This window comes from Echinops telfairi, unplaced genomic scaffold, assembly GCF_000313985.2.
Source record: "Echinops telfairi isolate 266 unplaced genomic scaffold, ASM31398v2 ScPeMD7_2;HRSCAF=8, whole genome shotgun sequence".
Lineage (NCBI taxonomy): Eukaryota > Metazoa > Chordata > Mammalia > Afrosoricida > Tenrecidae > Echinops > Echinops telfairi.
The window spans coordinates 46,049,877-46,060,467 of NW_022103898.1; positions in this window are offsets into that span (position 1 = coordinate 46,049,877).

The following is a 10,591-nucleotide window of genomic DNA, read 5'->3' on the forward strand; positions in this document are numbered from 1 at the left end:
TCAAAACAGTGGCTTTGAGGGGACTGATTGGTCCAGTTAAATTTAAGGCAGAAGAGTAAGCTCAGCAGGTGACTTTTTTTAAGATATCAAAGGGGTCACATTGAAGCCTGCCCCCTCCCCCCCAGGAAAAAAGAGGATAATGTGAGTTTCCTTTTTTAAGAGATTTTAAGCAAATGAAAAAACTACATTGGTGGAAAAAAGGTCAGAAAATTCTGTTGAGTTTTGTTTATTTCTTTTTCTCCATGTGAACGATGTACCTGCTCTTTCTTCGAGGGTGGCACGGGCTGCATTGATAATCGCATTGGGAAAGCATCTCCTGTCTGTCCTGCCTCCTGATCTTGTCCCTCAGGCGTCTGTTTGCTCCCCAACTCAAAGAATATTTAAAGAGAACATAAGCTGAGTCATTTTGATGTATTGTGGTGGCTACAAAGATACGAGGATACATATATTTTAAGGAAAACTGGAAAAAACCTGTAAATAATCATATTTTTGGCATAGGAAAAAAAAAAGTTTTCGACTTTAACCTCTAAAATATGGTTAGCACCACCTTACTTTTTATTGAATGACTTTTGGGTTTTGCCTTTTTTACTTTTTTAACTTACTGTTCATATTAAGAAAAATGTTAAATAATTATTTTATTAAATAGTTATTAATTGTATTTAATATTTCATTAATATAACAGAATTTTGAACACAGATTTATGTAGTTAATTGTATTCATGTATTTCTATAACATATTTGAAATGTGCAAATCAATTTTCAAATATAGAAAATATAATTTTTTCTATTTATGTACATAAGTCTGCACTATATCAATGTTATACAGAAGTATGTATGGCCCACTGGAGAATGCTCAAAGTTTAATGGAGTTTTAAATGTATGAAATGAAAATACTTATGGTTTAAAAGAAAATTGATTTCAATAACTTAGCTATTACTATCAATTCTATAGCAGTGGTGCTGACAATTCTTAAGATATTTGGACTTTATTCTGGATTATATTGTACTGTATATACACTGCTTTATAAAAACCCAACCCAACCCATTGTTATCAAGTATTATCTTCTTTTGAATCAAAATTCACATTATTTTACTTTTGTAATGACAAACTCTTTCATCTTTAACGTTTCTAAAATGAAAAAGATATTTTCACTGCGTTAAATATTATTGATTCCAGTTTTATTTGTTTATCCTTAATTTCTTACTCAAAAACTCACTATCATCTGGTTGATCCTGAATCAAAGTAATCCTTAGGACAGAGTTGAACTACCCCTGTGGGTTTTCTGAGACTGTAAATCTTTACAAGAGGAGACAACCTCTTCTTTTTCCCCTGCTGTGGCCAGTGAAATCCAATGGTCTACCTTGCAGTTACTAGCCCACTGCAAAACCAACCCTCTACGCCACCAGGCTCTATATTTCATCACTTATTAATGTAGTAAAATATATATATCCTCCACTCTTTCTGAAAATCAACAATTATTTTATTACTTGTAAATAATGTCTTTTTCGTCTATGGATTTTGTTGCTGGGTTTCATTTTAGATATAATTTTAAAGCAGAGTTGTTAGCCTTAGTATTTAATGCTGTTTTGAACTGGATAATGTTTGGTTGTGGGGCTGTGCTGTGAAGAGGGTGTAGTAGAGTGCCATGCATTTTATGCCCTAGAGGTCAGTAGCCTTTTCTCAGTTACTGGGAAAATAAATGTCTCCAGCTATAGCCACTCATCCATTGAATTCCAAACTTTTTCCCTGTTACAATTTTGAACTCCTGGGGGACAATGTTTTTACTCATAAACTATGGTAAGGTTTTTCAGCTGTATCCACTGGAAACCATAATTTAATTAATTCTGTAATAAATTATATTCATTCTGTCCAGGAGGCCTGGTGACATAACCACAAGGTGAATAGGTCAAAAACCCCAGCCACCCTATGGGAGAAAGATGAGGTTTTCTGTTACTGTCTGCAACATACAGGGTGAGAGGTTGGAGACAGAGACATGAAAGGAGACAAGGTTCAATCAGGAAAGAGAAGTCCAGAGAGGCTTTATTAAAGCAAGGGGAGACTCCCGGATGAGTTCCGCAAACCAACGAGTTAGGTCAGGGAAGTCACAGCTTGTCGGTGAGGTGGTGGGAGATATTTAAGGCTCGAGCTAGGGAGGTATTATGTTGACAAACAAAAAGGGAGATTTTGTGCTTGCAGCTGCAGGACCTTGAGTCAGGATGCGATCTGTGGGAAGTGCCTTTGTTGTTTGCCAACCTACTCCCTGGAGTGCTGGGACAGGGGCTGCACAACCTTGGTCAGGAGACATAAGCTCCTTGGAATGTTGGGGCAGAAGATGCAGACTTCAGTAAGTCATATATCCTCCTGCCTAGTGCGGACCCGGCCGAACCACAGGGGCAGTTCCGTCTTGTGCTGTCCTGTCATGTTGAGTCAGAATCGACTTGACGGCAGTGAGTTTTCTTTTTCTTTGGCTATTAATATTGAACCAGAATGGAAACCATTCTCTCTTCCTCCTCTCTCACTCCTCAGTGAAATATTCCATAGGTCTATTTAATAAAACAAAACATCTCATTTCCAATATGTCAATTTTTGTTGTTGTTAGGTGCCACTGAGTCCATTATGATTCATAGTGACCCTATGTGCAGTGCAGCAAACCAGAGCACTATACAGTCATGCGTTCTTCTCACAACAGGTAGGTCTCGGTCCACTGTCACAGCCCCCATGTCAAACCCAGTCTTTGGGAGTGTTCCCCTTTTGGCTGACCTTCTCCTTTATGAAGCATGACATCCTTGTCCAGGAACTGGTCAAGCATGATAACATGGCCAAAGTAAGTTAAACAAAGCCTCACGGGGGGCATCATCTATAAAGAGCGTCTTGGTTGATAGATTAGTTGTTTTTGGTTTGGGAGGGGGAAGTCATGGTACTTTCAGCATTCTTGGCTAACACCATAATTCACCTGCATCTTCTTCAGTCTCCCTTCTGTACTGTCCAGATTTCACATGCACATGAGACCACTGCAATCGCATGGCTTGAGTCAGGCACAGCTTTGTCTTCAAAGTGACATCCTCGGTCTTCAACACTTTAAAGAGGAGTTATGACTCAGATTTTCCCAGTGGTTTCATTAGTGTCAATTGTGGATCTAAGCAAAATGAAAGCCTTTACAACTTCAAGCGTTTATCTATTTTTCATGATGCTGTCTATTTGCCCAGTAGTGATGATTTGGGCTTTCTGTCCACTGAGTTGTAACCCTTACTGAAGTATTACATCATCATTAGTAATTGCTTCAAATCCTCCTTAATTTCAGCAAGCAAGTTTATGTCATCTGCATATCTCCATTATTAATAAGCATTCTTCCGATCCTAATTTCTCATTCATTTTCACAGACTCAAGGCACTCAAGTATTTGCTCAGCAAACTGATTTAATGAATTTGGAGAAAGGTTACAGCCTTGATTTTAAGAATTGTTGTAAGAAAGAATTGTTGTGTTCCTTTGTTCTACTGATGTGACCGCCCCGTATTCCATGAATAGATTCTTCATGAGCACAATTCATTTTTCTGGAATTCTTCTTCCTCTCACTTTCATATAAAAAAAAGAGCAAGTAAGAGAGAGAGGATAAGAAGATCATAACTTATGTTTTCTTACCGAACCCTTCCAAGTAGTTCCCCTTTATGCAAATAGTTTACATGGTCAGCAACTACCAGAAAAGCGAAAGATTCAGACCCCTCAGAAGGGTCTCACAGACAAATCTTGGTGATCGCTTCCCAAAAGTTAGCCATTGGCAACTCTGTGGAACAGAGATAGTTCTTGTGTGACACACATTGAGTTGTCATTAGTGAACCTTTACTCAATGGCAAATAAAAATAAAAATCACTGTTCAGAAACACTAAAATAAAACCTCAAATGTGTTTCTTCTAACCAAAATGACATATTTTCTCACTGTAGCCTGTAGTCAGAAGTGAAAAATAAATGTATGTCTTAATTTTGGCTTGTTTCTAGAGAAAATGTCTGTTGTTAATTAAATAACACTTGTTAAATTATTCTAGCAAAATTTCATCTAGAATTTCCCATAAACATTTTAGGTTTCTGTAAGTCTTGCAATACATCTAACTATGATAATGCATTTGGAGAAGGAAATAGGTTTATTTCATTATTTGACTGCTTAAACCAGTACTTACTATAAAGTTTGTTGTTCTTTGCAAAGCACTGATTTAATATCTTAAAAATTGATATCTTAAAGATTCATTATCAGGCTAATGAGAAAAGCTGAAACACAAAACTATGTATCCTAAAAAGACTGGACACATGCCCTGGAGGCAGCATCTGACATCTTCCGAACACTCTGAGTGAGTATTCAGAGCCGAGGCTAACTCTTATGAGCTGGAGGTCAGACATGCCTCCACCCTACAGTTTCCTTTATCAGTTCTGAGCCCAACTATCTCTTCCACAACAATGGATAAGATCATTCATTGCACTCGTCACCTAGAATTTACACTCACCTAACTGTACTTTCTTGAACACAGAGCGATTCCTCCCATTCTGAGATTAATTTTGAGATTCCTCATTTTAAATCTAGTAGGATGGAAAACTTGATCAATCCCTATCCTAGAGCCCCAAATTTCACAATCAGAATTAATCCTGCTAACAATTCCTCATAGCTGAATAAGAGAATCCTATTAGCAACTCCTCCCACCCCACAGTTCTGGTATCCAAGGCCAATGGGCAAAGGAAACAGCCCAATCTGTAGTTTCCCACTCCATTGTTCAATGAGTTGCATAGACTGTGACTAGAAAATCCATGTCAAGTCAATCACACATTACACCTGAAAAAAATGTAGACAGAAAGTGCTAATTGTAGAGAGATTAGAAAAAGCAGACCATCATAATTTAAAATGGGTTATGGTATTGGACCTTTAAAGTATATATTTAAAAGAAGAGATTTATTCAGTCTAGGAGTCAAATAGAATATTCTGGTACAAAGAAACCCTATAATCTTATCCATTGGTAGAGAGGTAGTTCCTACTGGGTCTAGAGACAAAATCAGGGATGAATATCAAGAAATAATTTGGAGTGCACCTTCTATATTGGTTTACAACTCCTCTGCCTTCTTAAGGCAGCAGTTCTCAACCTGTGGGTCCCAACCCCTTTGGGGGTCCAACAACCCTTTCACAGGGGTTGCCCAAATCATAACAGTAACCAAAAAAAAAGTAGCAAAATTACAGTTATGAAGTAGCAATGAAAATAATTTTATGGTTAGGGGTCACACAACATGAAGAACTGTATTAAAGGGTCACATCATGAGGAAGGTTGAGAACCACTGAGAGGTGTTTTTTTTTAAATGTGTTATTTCCCCCTATGTAACAACCTGCTAAAAACATTGACAGAGTAGCAGATAGAAAAATACCTCCTGGGGAGGAGCCATGACTGGCAAACAAATATGGAAGGTGTGTGTTATTTCGGTGAAAATGCAGAATTTCTAGTCAGCAATGCAAACTCTATGGGGACTGGGTCTCCTCTGACACAGCTGGGTTACTCTGAGTTGGCATTGACTTCATGGAAACTGTGTCTAGATGACTGGTTAGATTTAAATTCCATTATTGTTGCTTTCATGAGCCTGCGTGCTGAAACAGTGGGAGGTCAGCTGTGAAGCAAAAGGTTGGCAGTTTGAACTCAACCAATGACCCTGAGGGAGAATGATCTGCCCGCATTCAGATTACAGTCTAGAGGGTTCTGGAGGCACCTAGCACCTAACCAGAGCAAAGCTTTGTATCTTGCAAATTGTTGGCATTCAAAATATAATTAATAACTTATGGTGTTGTGTTCTTGCCAATCTTGTTTTAAACTCCAGCTGGAATTTAAGATGATTTAGTGTATTATGCATTGGTCTCTTGATTTTTGAAGCAGTGATAAAAAGATGTTAGGGCAATTCAATTTTTCATTTAGAATTTTGGAATTTGGAACACGTTGACGTACAGTACGTGAGACTGAAGCACAAATGTTTCAGAAAGGCTGGGTCAGAAGTGGCTAGATGGTAGTGACTTTGACTTTGGCTTGATATTCAATAAAGAGAACTCAATTCTAAGGAAAATGTGGCTCATAACTGAAAACCATCCTTTAATTCCATTTCTATTTCAAATAGAATGAGTGTGAGAATAAATCAAATTGGTAATATAACAATATTATCTATGAATACTTTATACAGAAAATACCAGAGACTGATGTGCAAAAATAGCAAAGATAATAAAGAATCGTTTTAAACAAATATATGTTATGTAAATTGATGGAGGAATAATATCAAAGCAATGAAAAATAATATACTGATTAGCAGTCCACATCCTGTACACAGGGACTATTCAAATATGACAAAATCTTAATGGAGATATTTTGATTGGGTTACTAGCTGGGTAATAGAGTTTGATCAATATTTCTAGCTGAGCAGTAGTTAAAGTGTTTCCTTTTTAAATGCCAACTAATTTTTAAAAACACAAATTGTTCCTGTTCTAAAGTGTTCTCTACCTAAATGCAATTGCATTCAAAAGTGATCTTCTAATATGATCATTTAAATAAATACATTTTTTCTAAGCTCTCCTCCATAGATTTCCAAATTTGGATATATCTATATATATTAATTTATGTAAGTTAAAATATTTTATAAATTTGCTTGTGACGTCTTTGAGTTTTGAACTATCTCGTAGTCATGCTGATCATCTTTTTTACTATGGAATAGACTATTATCATTAATGTAATTCTCCATATAGTTCAGCTGGCATCACAGTCGATTCTTAAGTTCTCTTACTTCATCTGATTTTCCTTTTCTTTCTTTTTTTGTTTGCTTTTTGGAGCAATATCTAATTTATAAGTGAACAATTTTGTAGCTTGAACCTTCCAGCTGCTCTCTGGGAGAAATATATGGCAGTCTCGTTTCTGGAAAGACTACAGCTTGGAAAACACTATGAGACAGTTTATCCTACTTAAAATTATTTTATTTTTCATTTTGCTATAATTTAGGACTAACATTTCCTTCAATTTGGTTCAAATTAATCTTAATCTATAGACAAATTTTCTAAAATTTTCTCAAGTGAGGATATTTGATCTTTTAATTTATTCAGTTATAATCATCCAAGTGAAATTCTGGAAAGCAGTTATGCTTTTATGACTATATCATCTTCTTGCTCAAATATCTCAAATTGCTCTTCCCTTTTTGTGTCATTAACCTCACAATACTTCTATAATGATAAACGCGGACATACCTCAACTATTTGTATTATTTCTCAGTTAGAAATATAATAGAACTAGGTTTTTCTTTCTTTCTTTTTTCATATAACTCCCTGTCCCCCAAAGGAACAAAGCTCAATCAAAATCATTGCAGTAGCTTTTATTTATTTATTCTAAAATAAGGGTATACATTTTAACCCACAGAAGCCCATAGATAGACAAAAATGCACCCAGGACTCTTTAGGGGTGAAGCTTGCAATTTGAAAGCCATTAGGAATGTAAGGTTCTCTTTCTAATGTCCCAGTTTCTATGAAACACCTCTGGTCATCTCTGAATATCTAGATTATGCTTTTCCTTACAGATCATTCTGAACAAAGCTCAATCAAAATCATTGCAATAGCTTTTATTTATTTATTCTAAAATAATGGTATACGTTTTAACCCACAGAAGCCCATAGATAGACAAAAATGCACCCAGGACTCTTTAGGGGTGAAGCTTGCAATTTGAAAGCCATTAGGAATGTAAGGTTCTCTTTCTAATGTCCCAGTTTCTATGAAACACCTCTGGTCATCTCTGAATATCTAGATTATGCTTTTCCTTACAGACCATTCTGAAACCTTTGTGTTTTACATCTCACACACTTTACATCAACTTGTTCCAAATTCCAAATTTCTAAATGAAAACTCTAATTGCCCTAACTCATCTTTTATCAGTGCTTCAAAAGCCAAAGAGAACGAAGCATCATCTTTCCATACTTTAACAGATGTTGTTCAGTTATCAGACATCAAAGAACTGAAAATCATATCAGTGAGTGCTCGCTTTACTGACACAACCACTGAAGACAAATGTGTGCATAAGCAAATGTGGTGAAGAGAGCTAATGGTGCCCAGCTATCAAAAGATATAGCGTCTGGGATCTTAAAGGCTTGAAGATAAAAAAGTGGCCTTCCAGCTGAGAAGCATCAAAGCCCACATGGAAGAAGCACACCAGCCTGACTGACCATGAGGTGCAGAAGGGACCAGTTATCAGACATCAAAAAACTAAAAATCAGATCAGTGGGTGCCCGCCTTCCTGATATGATCACTGAAGACAAACGTGTGCATAAGCAAAGGTGGTAAAGAAGGCTGATGGTGCCAGGCTATCAAAAGATATATCATCTGGGGTCTTAAAGGCTTGAAGATAAACAAGTGGCCAACTAGCTCAGAAGCAACAAAGCCCACATGGAAGAAGCACAACAGCATGTGTGACCATGAGCTGTCAAAGCGATCAGGTATCAAGCATCCAAGAACAAAAAATCATATCAGGGTAAAGGTGGGGGATTGCAGAGTGGAGACTCAAAGCCCATCAGTGGGCAACTGAACACCCCCTTACTGTGGGGCTGTGGGAAGGAGACGAGCCAATCAGGGTGCAGGGTAGCAACGATGAAACACATAACTTTCTTCTAGTTCTTTAATGCTTCCTCCCCCCAACTATCATGATACCAATTCTACCTTACAAATCTGGCTAGATAAGAGCTAGAAACACAGGGAATCCAGGATAGATGACTCCTTCAGGACCAGTGTTGAGAGGGGCGATGCCTGGAGGGTGAAGGGAATGTGGGGTAGAAAAGGGGAACCAATTACAAGAATCTAAGTATTGCCTCCTTTCTGGGGATGGACAGCAAAGAGGATGGAGGGAAACATAGGACAGGGTAACTTATGACAAAACTATAATAATTTATGAGCTATAAAGGGTTCATGAAAGAGGGGAGAGTAGGGGGGGATGAGTAACTGATATTAGAGGCTAGAGTGGGAGGCAAATGTTTTGAGAATGATGAGAGCAACAAATGTGCATATGTGCTTGACACAATGGATGTATGTATGGATTGTGATGAGAAATGTATGAGCCCCCAATAAAATAATTAAAAATGTATATTGTATGCCTTACATGTATTTTATACATATACATTGAGATATTTCCCATTCTTTTATATTAACTGGCATGTTATTTCAGACCATCATTACCTCTAAGGCAGCAGCTATAATATATTCCTAACTGATTTCCATTCCTCACCTTCACACACTCCATGGCTTTCTCCAGGACATCACATAGTCAACAGAACTTTAAAAAAGAGGCAATTTATGAGACTAGGAGAAAAGATCAAGGATGCATGATTTTAAAATCATGGGTTAGATTCAAATAGAACAACTTGGAGATCTTGGCTCTTTTATTATTTTCTGCTAAGAAAGTTGTTTATTTTTTTAAAATTGTTAGATTTATTTTCCTAAATATGTGTATTATTGTAGTGAAATTTGAATACTAAGAAGTATCAAGGTGCCACAAAGCTTGACAATATCACACGGTCTTTTATGAATTTATAAGAGTAAGACAAGTTTGACTCTTTGCTTAATAGCTAACAATTTTTATTTTACAGGATACTCAGAATGGGTTCTAAGTATATTTTTCTATAATTTTAAGTATACTAGAATGCCACTGGGGTTAACTCCCTTATTTACTGATCATTGTAGAAAAAATGGTTTCAGCCTGAAATGAGAACATAGCTATCTTCAGAGTTTTTCCACTATTTTTCCACTGTGGTATATTTGTGGCATCTGCTTGTGGTTAGTCAAACTCTTGTGGCTGTCATCAGTAGGAAAGGTGGTGTAGCGGAAATTATCTTGAGGCAAGGAAATAAAAATAACCTGAAACATGGATTTCCATTTTTATTTAGATGGTAATTTCCCAGGTCAATAATACTATTTGTGGTGCCATTTATTTGAGATCTGGTTTCAACAAAGCTTCCAATTACAGATGTTAGTAATTTCCCCCAGAAGCCACAGACTACAGCATATTTCTACATTCTCTATTTATCTTTCAGTGTATCATAAGAAAAAAATTTTTTTTGAGAAAGGAAAAGTCAAAGGATAAAATAACTAGAAATATATAATTTCTGTGAAAATGGGGCCTATGATTTAAGGTGGGAGAAAGATGAGATTTTCTACAGAACTCCACAGTGGCAGTTCTACTATACCCTACAGATTGCTATGAGTCAGAAATCACTCAATGACCTGGGTTATGATTTAGTGTCAAGTTTGGTTTCAAATTTACAATATATGTTTATGTAATTGAAAACTAGTAAAAAATGTGTCTTCATGTTTAATCTCAAGCCTTATGCCATGCGTATTGTTCATTTTATCTTTTTTTTAATCAATTTATTGGGGCTCCTACAATTCATCACAATACATAGATCAATTGTGCACATCTATACATTTGTTGCCCTCGTTATTCCCAAAATTTGCTTTCCTCTTGGGTTCCTGGAATCAGCTCATTTTCCTTTTTTCCCCTCCCCCTCCCTTCCTCCTTCCCTCTCCCACATGCACCGTTGTTAATTTATAAATTATTATT